The sequence below is a fragment of the Oncorhynchus masou genome, chromosome 28 (assembly GCF_036934945.1).
Source record: "Oncorhynchus masou masou isolate Uvic2021 chromosome 28, UVic_Omas_1.1, whole genome shotgun sequence".
Lineage (NCBI taxonomy): Eukaryota > Metazoa > Chordata > Actinopteri > Salmoniformes > Salmonidae > Oncorhynchus > Oncorhynchus masou.
In genome coordinates this window covers 25,574,798-25,590,733 of record NC_088239.1, presented here as the reverse complement: position 1 = coordinate 25,590,733, position 15,936 = coordinate 25,574,798, and positions in this window count along the sequence as shown.

The window sequence follows — 15,936 nt, the reverse complement described above, 5'->3', positions numbered from 1 at the left end:
CTCAGTTGGTAGAGCATGGCGCTGGCAACACCAGGGTTGTGCATTTGTTAATTAGTATATAATTTATTAATCATTACTCCCACATTTGAACATGTTAGTAAGTTAGTTATTCAACTTTTAAAGTATATAATAAGGATTCAGAAATTATTTATAAGAGGTTAAATATAGGTCCTTATAAACCATTTACTAATCATTAGTCAAATATTTTTGCGTGGCCTTATATAACTTGAGTGTTTGTACTTTATAAATACTTAATAAATGTGTTGTGTGACCAGTGTAATATTTCACATAAAAAAATGGACATGCCATTGGTAGACATTACAGCAGTACCGGATGCTCCTTAAGGTTTAACAATGTCCCCTAGAACAGATCAATGGTTAAACAATGAACACACAACACAGAGGATGTTTAAAACCTCTTAAAGCTAGGGGGCAGAATTTTCACTTTTGGATAAATAGCGCGCCCAATTTCAACTTCCTGCAACTCATGCCACACATATAAGATATGCATATTATTCATAGATTTGTATAGAGAACATTTTGAAGTTTCTAAAACTGTTTGAATCATGTCTGTGAGTATAACAGAACTTATGGAGCAGGCATAACCCGAGGACAAACTGTTCAGATTTTTTTCCCCCTCTCTGTTCACTATTTTGTCTTTGCCATTGGATATTTAATAGGAACCTATTTTCAGTTCCTACCGCTTCCACACGATGTCGACAGTCTTTGGAATACGGTTGAGGTTATTCCTTTGTGCTATGAAGTAGTAGGCCAACTCGGAACTGGGGACACTTTTGTGAGTTGCGCAAGACGTGAACAGCAGTGCTGGTTTGTTTTAGTTCCTGTATTGAAAACAGATTGCCCCGTCTACAATTTGATCGATTATTAACGTTTAAAAATACATAAAGTGGTATTACAAAAGCAGTTTAAAATATTTTTACAAAGTTTATAGGCAACTTTTGAAATATTTTGTAGTGACGTTGCGTTTTTGTAAGCTGTCTTTTCTGGATCAAACGCGCTTTATAAATGGCCATTTTCGATATATAAGGACGGAATTAATCGAACAAAAGGACCAATTATGATGTTTATGGGACATATTGGAGTGCCAACAAAAGAAGCTCTGTCACGCCCTGGTCGTAGTATATTGTGTTTGTCTTTATTTATTTGGTCAGGCCGGTGTGACATGGGTTTATTGTGGTGTGTTTTGTCTTGGGGTGTTGTTAGGTGTTAGGTGTGTGGCTTAGTGGGGGTATCTAGTATAGTCTATGGCTGTCTGGAGTGGTTCTCAATCAGAGGCAGGTGTTTATCGTTGTCTCTGATCGGGAACCATATTTAGGCAGCCATATTCTTTGAGTATTTCGTGGGTGATTGTTCCTGTCTCTGTTTTTGTTGTCACCAGATAGGCTGTATAGGTTTTCACGTTCCGTTTGTTGTTTTTTGGAGCAGCCGGAGCTGCCAGTCTGCATGGAGCAGCCAGAGATGCCAGTCTGCATGGAGCAGCCAGAGCTGTCAGTCTTCATGGAACAGCCAGAGCTGTCAGTCAGCATGGAGCAGCCAGAGCCGCCAGTCAGCAAGGAACAGCCAGAGCTGCCAGTCAGCATGGAGCAGCCAGAGCCGTCAGTCTGCCAGGATCCGCCAGTCAGCCAGACTTCCAGATCCGCCAGTCAGCCAGACTCTTCCAGATCCGCCAGTCAGCCAGACTCTTCCAGATCTGCCAGTCAGCCAGACTCTTCCAGATCTGCCAGTCAGCCAGACTCTTCCAGATCCGCCAGTCAGCCAGACTCATCCAGATCTGCCAGTCAGCCAGACTCTTCCAGATCCGCCAGTCAACCAGACTCTTCCAGATCCGCCAGTCAGCCAGACTCTTCCAGATCCGCCAGTCAGCCAGACTCTTCCAGATCCGCCAGTCAGCCAGGATCTGCCAGAACCGCCAGCCAGCCAGGATCTGCTGGATCCAACTACCGGCCTGAGCTTCCTCTCAGTGCTGGGCTTCCCCTCAGTGCTGGGCTTCCCCTCAGTGCCGAGCTTCCCCTCAGTCCCGAGCTTCCCTTCAGTCCCGAGCTTCCCCTCAGTCCCGAACTTCCCCTCAGTCCCGAGCTGCCTCAGTCCCGAGCTGCCCCTCAGTCCCGAGCTGCCCCTCAGTCCAGTGGGGTTCTGGGTGAGGACTACTAGGCCATGGTCGGCGGCGAGGGTGGACTATCCAAGGACGCGAGGAGGAGGGACTAAGACATTGATAGAGTGGGGTCCACGTCCTGCGCCGGAGCCGCCACCATGGACAGACGCCCACCCAGACCCTCCCCTATGGTTTTGGTGTGCGTCCGGGAGTCCGCACCTTAGGGGGGGGGTTCTGTCACGCCCTGGTCGTAGTATATTGTGTTTGTCTTTATTTATTTGGTCAGGCCGGGGTGTGAAATGGGTTTATTGTGGTGTGTTTTGTCTTGGGGTGTTGTTAGGTGTTAGGTGTGTGGCTTAGTGGGGGTATCTAGTATAGTCTATGGCTGTCTGGAGTGGTTCTCAATCAGAGGCAGGTGTTTATCGTTGTCTCTGATTGGGAACCATATTTAGGCAGCCATATTCTTTGAGTATTTCGTGGGTGATTGTTCCTGTCTCTGTGTTTGTTGTCACCAGATAGGCTGTATAGGTTTTCACGTTCCGTTTGTTGTTTTTGGAGCAGCCGGAGCTGCCAGTCTGCATGGAGCAGCCAGAGATGCCAGTCTGCATGGAGCATCCAGAGCTGTCAGTCTTCATGGAACAGCCAGAGCTGTCAGTCAGCATGGAGCAGCCAGAGCTGTCAGTCTGCATGGAGCAGCCAGAGCTGTCAGTCTGCATGGAGCAGCCAGAGCTGTCAGTCTGCATGGAGCAGCCAGAGCTGCCAGTCTGCATGGAGCAGCCAGAGCTACCAGTCTGCATGGAGCAGCCAGAGCTGCCAGTCTGCATGGAGCAGCCAGAGCTGCCAGTCTGCATGGAGCAGCCAGAGCTGCCAGTCTGCATGGAGCAGCCAGAGCCGCCAGTCTGCATGGAGCAGCCAGAGCCGCCAGTCTGCATGGAGCAGCCAGAGCCGCCAGTCAGCATGGAGCAGCCAGAGCTGCCAGTCAGCATGGAGCAGCCAGAGCCGTCAGTCTGCCAGGATCCGCCAGTCAGCCAGACTCTTCCAGATCCGCCAGTCAGCCAGACTCTTCCAGATCCGCCAGTCAGCCAGACTCTTCCAGATCCGCCAGTCAGCCAGACTCTTCCAGATCCGCCAGTCAGCCAGACTCTTCCAGATCCGCCAGTCAGCCAGACTCATCCAGATCTGCCAGTCAGCCAGGATCCGCCTGTCAGCCAGACTTTTCCAGATCCGCCAGTCAGCCAGACTCTTCCAGATCCGCCAGTCAACCAGACTCTTCCAGATCCGCCAGTCAGCCAGACTCTTCCAGATCCGCCAGTCAGCCAGACTCTTCCAGATCCGCCAGTCAGCCAGGATCTTCCAGATCCGCCAGTCAGCCAGGATCTGCCAGAACCGCCAGCCAGCCAGGATCTGCTCGATCCAACTACCTGCCTGAGCTTCCTCTCAGTGCTGGGCTTCCTCTCAGTGCTGAGCTTCCCCTCAGTCCCGAGCTTCCCCTCAGTCCCGAGCTGCCTCAGTCCCGAGCTGCTCCTCAGTCCCGAGCTGCCCCTCAGTCCAGTGGGGTTGTGGGTGAGGACTACTAGGCCATGGTCGGCGGCGAGGGTGGACTATCCAAGGACGCGAGGAGGAGGGACTAAGACATTGATAGAGTGGGGTCCACGTCCTGCGCCGGAGCCGCCACCATGGACAGACGCCCACCCAGGCCCTCCCCTATGGTTTTGGTGTGCATCCGGGAGTCCGCACCTTAGGGGGGGGGGGTTCTGTCACGCCCTGGTCGTAGTATATTGTGTTTGTCTTTATTTATTTGGTCAGGCCGGGGTGTGACATGGGTTTATTGTGGTGTGTTTTGTCTTGGGGTGTTGTTAGGTGTGTGGCTTAGTGGGGGTATCTAGTATAGTCTATGGCTGTCTGGAGTGGTTCTTAATCAGAGGCAGGTGTTTATCGTTGTCTCTGATTGGGAACCATATTTAGGCAGCCATATTCTTTGAGTATTTCGTGGGTGATTGTTCCTGTCTCTGTGTTTGTTGTCACCAGATAGGCTGTATAGGTTTTCACGGTCCATTTGTTGTTTTTGTATTGTTCGTTTTTTTTCATCGTCATTAAACATGTCTCAAAAATACCACGCTGCATTTTGGTTCGCTTCTCCTTCACCAGACGAGAACCGTTACAAGCTCGTCAAAGGTAATGCATATTTTATTTCAACATTTTGTGTAGCGCCTGCTATGCTAGCTCCTTTGTTTACTGCTGGTGCAGATGGGTGCAGGCTATCGGATAATAGCTTCTTATGCTTTCACCGAAAAGCATTTTTAAAATCTGACATGTTGGCTGGATTCACAACGAGTGTAGCTTTAATTGAGTATCTTACATTTGTGATTTAATGAAAGTTAGAATTCGCGCTCTGCATTTCCCCTGGCAATTGGCCAGTCAAGACGCTAGCGTCTCCCCTATCCATAAGAGGTTTTAAGAAAATATATTAAATATATAATAAACAGTCTCACTGCAATAGTGTGATGTGTAACTTCTGACACACTCTATGCCAGGGGTCCCCAACAGGTCGATTGCAAGCTACCAGTAGCTTACAGACCACCTATGAGTATCTCTCAAAACAATTCTGAAATTACATGCAATTTTCACGTGTTCCACCACAAACTGTCATAAACAAATCTCACAAGTATCGAACACTGCAAGCTCCCAGCTACTATCTAACCAATGCAATATTGACATTATCCCACCCCTGGTTAGCCACAATTGGCTTCAAAAGCCAAACCTAACACAATATCTGCCAACTAAATTCCAGCAATATTGCCCCTTTCTGTCTGTGTGGTGCGAGCGTTTGTCTATTACTCCGTGTGTAGCCAGTAGTGATGGGTCATTCGCGAACGAACGGCTCTTTTTGAACGGTTCATATGACTCCCTGATTTGCATACGTTTACTATTGTTTTTGGAGCTCCAGACATCAATTATCTGCAGATAAATTACAAACATATTCTCTGAGGTTGGTAATTCCCCAGTGCAGGAACAATATACTGAGGAGAGATTCAGTCTTCGTTTTATTTTGCAGGCCATCTAATAATTTGGTCAGATAAAGATACATTTGAACACACATTTAACAATCTGACATAATGTTTCACGATCTGACAACATTTTAGGCCTTAAATTAGAGATTGGAGATCAATATCCAAGCATTACTGAGCTAAGGGGCGTTTGGGAACCGAAGAACGGCTATTTTTGGTGAACAGAGCCAAATAATCCGGCTCACAGAAAAGACTTGGAATGCCCATCACTAGTTGCGAGTTGATGTGATAACCGTCTTGTGGGTTGACAGAAATAGTTTCCCCGAAACCCCAGTTAAATGATAACTGCAAAGTAGGCTTACTTGGCAGAAGTATATTATGAGGAAGTATATCATTTCAATCGAGTATTTGTTATTTTATTAACGATTATTTTACCGGTTATATAGACAAAACACAAAGTCCACTACTTTCTGTTTTATACAAATGACCCGGGGAAGAGTTGCAGAGGAGAGGAGAAGAGAAGAATGTACCTATTTGAAAGCTAGATTTTTTTTAAAGTAGCTCTCATGCTAGAAAAGGTTGGATACCTATGCTCTATGCTGAGTAAAGTAATGTTTTTAATCCGATACTGCTATCAGTCAATTTTCTACCAAAGCCAAAGTGTGGATTGTAGTCACTCCTTAGAGTGAGGCAACACATTCTGAACACATAATTTGTCTGAAATATCCCATTATGTTTAAAGAGCTACTACCTTAAAAGTGGCAATCTGCAGATGAAATAATAACAAAGTGTTTTCCCCGCCACTGTTTAAGTAAAAAGCTGAGCGATTGGGCTGGAGAAATGTAACCACTCTCAAATGCATAGACAGCTATGGATGCAAGGCCTGACCATTCATGACATCAAAATTATAGTTAAAACTTCTTATGGCTTGGGGGCAGTATTGAGTTGCTTGAATGAATAACGTGCTACTCAAGCCAAGTTGCTAATATATGCATATTAGTAGTAGATTTGGATAGAAAACACTCTGAAGTTTCTAAAACTGTTTGAATGATGTCTGTGAGCTTCACAGAACTCAAATGGCAGGCAAAAACCTGAGAAAAAAATCCAACCAGGAAGTTGGAAATCTGAGGATTGTAGTTTTTCAACTCTTTGCCTATCGAATATAAAGTGAAAATATGGTCCGATTGCACTTCCTAAGGCGTCCACTAGATGTCAACAGCCTTTAGAAACTTGTTTGGGGCTTCTACTGTGAAGGAGGAGGAATTTATTTGCAAATTATGGTGGAAAATAAGTATTTGGTCAATAACAAAAGTTTATCTCAATACTTTGTTATATACCCTTTGTTGGCAATGACAGAGGTCAAACGTTTTCTGTAAGTCTTCACAAGGTTTTCACACACTGTTGCTGGTATTTTGGCCCATTCCTCCATGCATATCTCCTCTAGAGCAGTGATGTTTTGGGGCTGTTGCTGGGCAACACGGACTTTCAACTCCCTCCATTTTCTATGGGGTTGAGATCTGGAGACTGGCTAGGCCACTCCAGGACCTTGAAATGCTTCTTACAAAGCCACTCCTTCATTGCCCGGGCGGTGTGTTTGGGATCATTGTCATGCTGAAACACCCAGCCACGTTTCATCTTCAATGCCCTTGCTGATGGAAGAAGGTTTTCACTCAAAATCTCATGATACATGGCCCCATTCATTCTTTCCTTTACACGGATCACTCGTCCTGGTCCCTTTGCAGAAAAACAGCCCCAAAGCATGATGTTTCCACCCCCATGCTTCACAGTAGGTATGGTGTTCTTTGGATGCAACTCAGCATTCTTTGTCCTCCAAACATGACGAGTTGAGTTTTGACCAAAAAGTCCTATTTTGGTTTCATCTGACCATATGACATTCTCCCAATCTTCTTCTGGATCATCCAAATGCTCTCTAGCAAACTTCAGACGGGCCTGGACATGTACTGGCTTAAGCAGGGGGACACGTCTGGCACTGCAGGATTTGAGACCCTGGCGGCGTAGTGTGTTTCTGATGGTAGGCTTTGTTGCTTTGATCCCAGCTCTCTGCAGGTCATCACTAGGTCATCACTAGGTCCCCCCGTGTTGTTCTGGGATTTTTGCTCACCGTTGACCCCACGGGGTGAGATCTTGCGTGGAGCCCCAGATCGAGGGAGATTATCAGTGGTCTTGTATTTCTTCCATTTCCTAATAATTGCTCCCCACAGTTGATTTCTTCAAACCACGGCACTGTAGAAACTATTACACTCAACTGAACGACTCGATTAGTGTAGTGTTAGCTAGCTACATAGTTGTCTTTGCTGTCTTCGTATCCAAGATAATTGTGTAGTTTAGAGTGTGTAGACTTAGAGTGATTATCTTAATTTACCGAGGTTAGCTAGCCAGCTATTTGTCGTCCTTAACGTAGGAGATACTGCTAGCTAGCTAGCCAACAGCTAGCCAACGTCTACCGAATAGAACTTCAACAACCCGGTCAACATTCCGCTTCGCTCCACAGGTAGTATCACATTTTCATTTCACTTCATTACAGTACAACGGTCTGATTTGTTTGATCGTAGCTAGCTAGCTACATAGCCGTCTTTGTATCTAAGACAATTGTGTAGTCTAGAGCGATTTTCTATGTTAGCTAGCCAGCTATTATCGTTCTTTTAACGTAACGTAATCAACACTGCTAGCTAGCCAGCTAGCCCCCGAATAGCAGCACTGTAGAAACTATTACACTCGACGGAACGACTTGATTAGTGTAGTGTCAACAACGCAGCCACTGCCAGCTAGCCTACAAAGTCAACAACGCAGCCACTGCCAGCTAGCCTACTCCAGCAGTACTGTATCATTTCAATCATTTTAGTCAATAAGATTCTTGCTACGTAAGCTTAACTTTCTGAACATTCGAGACGTGTAGTCCACTTGTCATTCCAATCTCCTTTGCATTAGCGTAGCCTCTTCTGTAGCCTGTCAACTATGTGTCTATCTATCCCTGTTCTCTCCTCTCTGCACAGACCATACAAACGCTCCACACCGCGTGGCCGCGGCCACCCTAATCTGGTGGTCCCAGGAGCACACGACCCACGTGGAGTTCCAGGTCTCCGGTAGCCTCTGGAACTGCCGATCTGCGGCCAACAAGGCAGAGTTCATCTCAGCCTATGCCTCCCTCCAGTCCCTCGACTTCTTGGCACTGACGGAAACATGGATCACCACAGATAACACTGCTACTCCTACTGCTCTCTCTTTGTCCGCCCACGTGTTCTCGCACACCCCGAGAGCTTCTGGTCAGCGGGGTGGTGGCACCGGGATCCTCATCTCTCCCAAGTGGTCATTCTCTCTTTCTCCCCGTACCCATCTGTCTATCGCCTCCTTTGAATTCCATGCTGTCACAGTTACCAGCCCTTTCAAGCTTAACATCCTTATCATTTATCGCCCTCCAGGTTCCTCGGAGAGTTCATCAATGAGCTTGATGCCTTGATAAGCTCCTTTCCTGAGGACGGCTCACCTCTCACAGTCCTGGGCGACTTTAACCTCCCCACGTCTACCTTTGACTCATTCCTCTCTGCCTCCTTCTTTCCACTCCTCTCCTCTTTTGACCTCACCCTCTCACCTTCCCCCCTACTCACAAGGCAGGCAATACACTCGACCTCATCTTTACTAGATGCTGTTCTTCCACTAACCTCATTGCAACTCCCCTCCAAGTCTCCGACCACTACCTTGTATCCTTTTCCCTCTCGCTCTCATCCAACACTTCCCACACTGCCCCTACTCGGATGGTATCGCGCCGTCCCAACCTTCGCTCTCTCTCCCCCGCTGCGGAATGGAGGAAAAACGGACCTGGCATCCTTTCACTCCTCCTCTCTACATTTTCCTCCTCTGTCTCTGCTGCTAAACTACCACTCTCCCCGCTTACTCTCTCCTTCCATCCTATCATCTCTTCCCTCTGCTCAAACCTTCTCCAACCTATCTCCTGATTCTGCCTCCTCAACCCTCCTCTCTTCCCTTTCTGCATCCTTTGACTCTCTATGTCCCCTATCCTCCAGGCCGGCTCGGTCCTCCCCTCCCGCTCCGTGGCTCGACGACTCATTGCGAGCTCACAGAACAGGGCTCCGGGCAGCCGAGCGGAAATGGAGGAAAACTCACCTGCCTGCGGACCTGGCATCCTTTCACTCCCTCCTCTCTACATTTTCCTCCTCTGTCTCTGCTGCTAAAGCCACTTTCTACCACTCTAAATTCCAAGCATCTGCCTCTAACCCTAGGAAGCTCTTTGCCACCTTCTCCTCCCTCCTGAATCCTCCTCCCCCTCCCCCCCCCTTCCTCCCTCTCTGCAGATGACTTCGTCAACCATTTTGAAAAGAAGGTCGACGACATCCGATCCTCGTTTGCTAAGTCAAACGACACCGCTGGTTCTGCTCACACTGCCCTACCCTGTGCTCTGACCTCTTTCTCCCCTCTCTCTCCAGATGAAATCTCGCTTCTTGTGACGGCCGGCCGCCCAACAACCTGCCCGCTTGACCCTATCCCCTCCTCTCTTCTCCAGACCATTTCCGGAGACCTTCTCCCTTACCTCACCTCGCTCATCAACTCATCCCTGACCGCTGGCTACGTCCCTTCCGTCTTCAAGAGAGCGAGAGTTGCACCCCTTCTGAAAAAACCTACACTCGATCCCTCCGATGTCAACAACTACAGACCAGTATCCCTTCTTTCTTTTCTCTCCAAAACTCTTGAACGTGCCGTCCTTGGCCAGCTCTCCCGCTATCTCTCTCAGAATGACCTTCTTGATCCAAATCAGTCAGGTTTCAAGACTAGTCATTCAACTGAGACTGCTCTTCTCTGTATCACGGAGGCGCTCCGCACTGCTAAAGCTAACTCTCTCTCCTCTGCTCTCATCCTTCTAGACCTATCGGCTGCCTTCGATACTGTGAACCATCAGATCCTCCTCTCCACCCTCTCCGAGTTGGGCATCTCCGGCGCGGCCCACGCTTGGATTGCGTCCTACCTGACAGGTCGCTCCTACCAGGTGGCGTGGCGAGAATCTGTCTCCTCGCCACGCGCTCTCACCACTGGTGTCCCCCAGGGCTCTGTTCTAGGCCCTCTCCTATTCTCGCTATACACCAAGTCACTTGGCTCTGTCATAACCTCACATGGTCTCTCCTATCATTGCTATGCAGACGACACACAATTAATCTTCTCCTTTCCCCTTCTGATGACCAGGTGGCGAATCGCATCTCTGCATGTCTGGCAGACATATCAGTGTGGATGACGGATCACCACCTCAAGCTGAACCTCGGCAAGACGGAGCTGCTCTTCCTCCCGGGGAAGGACTGCCCGTTCCATGATCTCGCCATCACGGTTGACAACTCCATTGTGTCCTCCTCCCAGAGCGCTAAGAACCTTGGCGTGATCCTGGACAACACCCTGTCGTTCTCAACTAACATCAAGGCGGTGGCCCGTTCCTGTAGGTTCATGCTCTACAACATCCGCAGAGTACGACCCTGCCTCACACAGGAAGCGGCGCAGGTCCTAATCCAGGCACTTGTCATCTCCCGTCTGGATTACTGCAACTCGCTGTTGGCTGGGCTCCCTGCCTGTGCCATTAAACCCCTACAACTCATCCAGAACACCGCAGCCCGTCTGGTGTTCAACCTTCCCAAGTTCTCTCACGTCACCCCGCTCCTCCGCTCTCTCCACTGGCTTCCAGTTGAAGCTCGCATCCGCTACAAGACCATGGTGCTTGCCTACGGAGCTGTGAGGGGAACGGCACCGCAGTACCTCCAGGCTCTGATCAGGCCCTACACCCAAACAAGGGCACTGCGTTCATCCACCTCTGGCCTGCTCGCCTCCCTACCACTGAGGAAGTACAGTTCCCGCTCAGCCCAGTCAAAACTGTTCGCTGCTCTGGCCCCCCAATGGTGGAACAAACTCCCTCACGACGCCAGGACAGCGGAGTCAATCACCACCTTCCGGAGACACCTGAAACCCCACCTCTTTAAGGAATACCTAGGATAGGATAAAGTAATCCTTCTCACCCCCCCTTAAATGATTTAGATGCACTATTGTAAAGTGGCTGTTCCACTGGATGTCATAAGGTGAATTCACCAATTTGTAAGTCGCTCTGGATAAGAGCGTCTGCCAAATGACTTAAATGTAATGTAAATGTAATCACCTGACTCTGATTAAGAACCGCCTCAGGCAGCCATAGACTAACGCTAGACATCCCACAAAACCCCAAGACAAAAACACACCACAATAACCCATGTCACACCCTGGCCTGACCGAATAAATGAAGAATAAACATAATATATTTCGACCAGGGCGTGACAACTATGTGATTTTCTGGATTTCTTTTTCTCATTTCGTCTGTCATAGTTGAAGTGTACCTATGATGAAAATTACAGGCCTCTCTCATATTTTTAAGTGGGAGAACTTGCACAATTGGTGGATGACTAAATACTTTTTTGCCCCACTGTACATTGACAGCTTAGGATAGAAAACACTATAAAGTTTCCAAAACTTTCAAAATATTGTCTGTGAGTATAACAGAACTAATATTGCAGGCAAAACCCGGAGGAAAATCCAATCAGGAAGTGCCTCTTACTTTGAAACCGTTGTGTTCCTATGCACCCCTATTGGCCATTGAAAGGGATATCAACCAGCCTTTATGTTGAAGAATGAGCGTAAACGACTACATTGCGTAAGTGGCCAGCTGAGGGCCCTCAGAGTGATTCTTGTGTAAAAGACAGAGGTAGTCATTTTTCCTCTCGCTCCTACTGAAGAGCCAATTGTTCCGATTGATATATTATCAAATAGATATTTGAAAAACACCTTGAGGATTGATTATATAAAATGTTGTCATCTTTCTGTCGATATTATGGATATAATTTGGATTTTTTTTTTTGCCGTTGTCGTGACCTCTATTTCCGTAGGATTTCTTAATCTTTATGGAACAAAAGGAACATTTGCTGTCTAACTGGGAGTCTCGTCAGTGAAAACATCCGAAGATCATCAAAGGTAAAAGGTTAATTTGATTGCTTTTCTGATTTTCGTGACCAAGCTTCCTGCTGCTCGCTGGACATAATGCTATGCTAGGCTATCAATAAACTTACACAAACACTTGTCTTGCTTTGGCTGTAAAGCATGATTTCGAAATCTGAGATGACAGGGTGATTAACAAAAGGCTAAGCTGTGTTTCACTATATTTCACTTGTGATTTCATGAATATGAATATTTTCTAGTAATATATTTTGACCGTTGCGCTATGCTAATTAGTGTAGTTGATGACAATTCTCCCGGATCCGGGATGGGTCGTTCCAAGAGTTAACAACATCCTAAAGATTGATTCTTTACATTGTTTGACATGTTTCTACGAACTGTAATGGAATTGTTTTACTTTTCATCTGGCCTGCATGTCGTGAATTTGGATTTGTGAACTAAAGGCGCCAACAAAGTATTTGGACATAAATGGACTTTATTGAGGAACAGTGATTCCTGGGAGTGCATTCTGATGAAGATTATCAAAGGTAAGTGAATATTTATAATACTATTTCTGACTTCTGTTGACTCCACAACATGGCGGATATCTGCATGGATGGTTTTTGTGTCTGAGCGCCGTACTCAGCATTGCATGGTGTGCTTTTTCGGTAAAGCTTTTTTGAAATCTGACACAGCGGTTGCATTAACTTCTTGAAACTCCCCATCCCGGATCCGGGTTTGTGACTAAAGCCTCAGGCTCATTAGCATAACGCAACGTTAACGATTTCTGAAAATCGCAAATAAAATGAAAATAATGCGTCTGCTCTCAAGCTTAGCCTTTTCTTAACAACACTGTCATCTCAGATTTTCAAAATATGCTTTTGAACCATAGAAATTGACTAATTTGTGTAAGAGTATGCAAAGCTAGCATAGCATTTTGAGTAGCATTTAGCACGCAACATTTTCACAAAAACCAGATAACCAAATAAATAAAATCATTTACCTTTGAAGAGCTTCTGATGTTTTCAATGAGGAGACTCTCAGTTACATACCAAATGCGCAGTTTTTCCTGAAAGCGTCTGTGTGTAGGAGAAATCGTTCCGTTTTCTACATTGCGTCTGGCTACCGAAACGAACCGAAAATTCAGTCACCTACAACGTAAAACTTTTTCCGGATTAACTACATAATATCGACCGAAACATGGCAAACGTTGTTTGGAATCAATCCTCAAGGTGTTTTTTCACATATCTCTTCATTGATATGCAGTTCGTGGAAGCTTGCTTTCCTCTCTGTATTGCATGGAAAAATACTGGCAGGTGACTTTTGCGCACCAATTTCGGCGCAGGACACCGGGCGGACACCTGGTAAATGTGGTCTCTTATGGTCAATCTTCCAATGATATGCCCACAAATACGTCACAATGCTGCAGACACCTTGGGGAAACGACAGAAAGGGTTGACTCACTCCTCTCGCATTCACAGCCATATAAGGAGACAATGGAAAACAGAGCCTCAAAAATCCTTGTCATTTCCTGGATGCCATCTCATCTTGGTTTTGCCTGAAGCTCACGTTCTAGGGCACGCACAGAGAATATCTTGGTATTTCTGGACACGTCAGAGTGTTTTCTTTCGAATGGTAGCAATTATATGCATAGTCGAGCATCTTTTTGTGACAAAATATCTTGTTTAAAACGGGAACGTTTTTCATCCAAAAATGAAATAGCGCCCCCATAGATGTAAGAGGTTAAGGAGAAGTTTATCTAAAGTTCCATGCATAACTCTTGTATCTTTTATCAATGTTTATTATGAGTATTTCTGTAAATTGATGTGGCTCTCTGCAAAATCACCGGATGTTTTGGAAGCAAAAGATTACTGAATGTAACGCGCTAATGTAAACTGAGATTTTTTGATATACATATGAACTTTATCGAACTTTGTCCTCTGAGTGTCATCTGATGAAGATCATCAAAGGTTAGTGATTAATTTGATCTATATTTCTGCTTTTTGTGACTCCTCTCTTTGGCTGGAAAAATGGCTGTGTTTTTCTGTGACTAGGTACTGACCTAACATAATCAGATGTTGTGCTTTCGTCGTAAAGCCTTTTTGAAATCGAACACTGTGTATGTTTGATAAATTTTAATTATGAGATTTCTGTTGTTTTGAATTTGGCGCCCTGCATTGTCACTGGCTGTTGTCATATCGATCCCATTAACGGGATCTCAGCCGTAAGACGTTTTAACCATGTTTTGAGGTTAAACATTGCTTGTTTACATTTTCTTTGTATACAAACATTGGAGAAAAACAAGGTTATATTTTGTGTTCTGATGAGGTACCGCAGTTGATTTAAACCTGTGAAGCATTTGTAAGTTATATTCTTCAAGAATCAATATGTTCATATCATTAATTGCAAAAATGGATGTAGCAACTGCAGATTTCCCCTTTAAACGCCCAGTAAAAGGCTCCCCAAGCAAAGCACAGTGTGAAAGTACTCTGCGGTTAAAAGACTGAAGCACTGGAAGCATTTAAAGCTGGATTCCGTATAAGGTGAAACAGAACATCTGTTCGTACCAGTGCCTTTGTTATTGTTTTGTTGATGAAATGGAGGAGAGAACTGTCCGGCTGCATGGTAAAAAAAATACAAAATCATCACATTACATATTCTGGTGTTCTATCGCGCATGTCTGAGGTAGATAAACAGTGTTTGTTATTTGAAGAAACTTCTTTGTTGTAATATCCCGAAAGAATGTGGCCAAGTATTGATTGCAGTTTTAAAAGTAAAAAACATATCAGTACTAATGAAGGAATACAAATCCACAAGAGAACAATTATCCGGTCTGACCAGCTGTTGTGTGTAGGCTACATCTCCCTGTTCTATGATAAGTTATATAGCCAAGATACCACCATTAAAACCAGCTGAGGAATGTGGTGAGATGTAATGTTAAGGGCAATAGGACATATGTAAGAAACAGTGAAAGAAGGGGTGCTGTTGTTGTTTTACAAGGCCAAGATGGATGTTTTATGAAATGAAAAATAACATATTGTACTAAAAGATATTTTCATTTTAAGGAACAGTGTGTTCTGCCCAAGGGCATCTTGGAAAATAAAAAATATACATAAAAGCCTTACAAAATAAACATAACTGAAAAGATTTATACAACACTGTTATATGCATGCTTCTGATCTGTCATAGTCTACCATTGTTATGGAAAAAACATATACATTTCATGTGATTACGTGTGATCTCATGTGAAGTTAATGTGATAACACGTGATAACATGTGGCAACATGTGCTCATGTGAATTCATGTGAAATAAATGTGACAACATGGGGATACAAAATGTCAACAGGTGAGAACATGAAACTACACATGACAACATGTGAGCACATGTAAAAGACGAGATGTTAAATGTAATTTAGAATACTTCACCTTAAAAGGCATCATTTACATTAATTAAATTTAAACAGTCATCGTCCCATACAAGTTTTTTCTCGTTCTCGGTTTGTTCCAGGGACTTTCTCAGAATGCTGCGTCATGGTCCCCTGGTGGTTTTTGTCTAGTTGCTGTGAAAATACAGTAAATCTACAACAAGCTACTGTATTTTTACAGCTAAACTAAGGTATTAATGATAAAGGACAGTATGCTGCTGTATGCTGATTACTTGTGACTCAACCTCACATGAGATTTAAACTCACAGCCTTGTGCTTGTTAGCAACCTGTAGTTCCTGCTGAGCCACCAAGTCTTTGGACAAATGGAGAATGGCTGTATATTTATTACCAAGAATACATTTCTGCACTTTGCCTAAATTTGCAGTAAAAATAAAGTAAATATATAAAACAACTTGAA